The 841-nt window shown below is 38.2% G+C and overlaps 1 protein-coding gene across 1 annotated transcript in view; it reads right to left on the bottom strand.

Annotated features, from left to right (window-relative positions):
* LOC119588864 (dosage compensation regulator-like) overlaps positions 1–717 on the bottom strand; it is a 10,341-nt gene extending 9,624 nt beyond the window's left edge. The window contains exon 1 of the mRNA XM_037937502.1: positions 492–717. The gene's annotated coding sequence lies outside the window, so the exon portion shown is untranslated. The remainder of the gene's footprint in view (positions 1–491) is intronic.
* Between the last annotated feature and the right edge of the window lie 124 nt (positions 718–841).

The raw sequence follows: 841 nt of genomic DNA, 5'->3' as shown, positions 1-841 counted from the left end.
CCTTCATTGAAAGGGTATTGTTAAGTAAGGGCCAGTTCAACCCTCATTTTATCAAAATATCCAAAATAAGCAGAAGCCAAATCACCCCTTGCATCCAAATAAACAGGTAATAACAGCGTCAAAAAGAAAAAAAAAATGCTGGGAAAAAATTAAGAATGCTTGCATCAATCACTGCTTGGCAGGAGTACACATACCTTCTATAACTAGTGTATTAATACTGAGGTACAGTTGGTTTTCCTCGAACAGGAATAACTTCAGAACCAATCAAATCCATAATTACTGCATGAAAGCGAGATAATGATAATACAAATTGAAAAGCCAAACAAACAATCGGCAAACTAACCGCCATTCAACAGGACTCACGTGTTATCTAAACTGAAAGATTATTCTAAACAATTAAGTAATTCAGTTCCAACTACCTTCTACCAGAACAAGCATGAGGAAAGAATGAAAATACAGACTAAGAGGACGCGTAAAAAGGCGAAACAAACCTGAAGTTAGACGCCGCAGAACCCACCGCGTCTACAGCCTTCGACCCCGTGGACAAGACGTGATGCGCTGCGCCGCCTCTACGACGCCGGCCAGTCGTGTACTAGAAACAACAACGGGATGAACGCTACAAAACATAAACCATATATTCTTATGAATATTAAAACATGTCCAAATAAACGCATACAATAAATATTTTTATTATATTTTATCGTGCATAATCTCAACGACAGGGTCGTCAATTTTTTTTTTTTTTTAAGCACAATCCAGTTTGATTTTCTACACTACCTTCACTATCCAGTGGTGTCCATTCTATCGAGCCTTTCTTTCAACCCCGATGTCAGTTCATATT

Source organism: Penaeus monodon, chromosome 24, assembly GCF_015228065.2.
Source record: "Penaeus monodon isolate SGIC_2016 chromosome 24, NSTDA_Pmon_1, whole genome shotgun sequence".
In the NCBI taxonomy this organism is placed as follows: Eukaryota; Metazoa; Arthropoda; class Malacostraca; order Decapoda; family Penaeidae; genus Penaeus; species Penaeus monodon.
The sequence above is the reverse complement of the archived record's forward strand: the minus strand, read 5'-3'. Positions and strand labels throughout refer to the sequence as shown.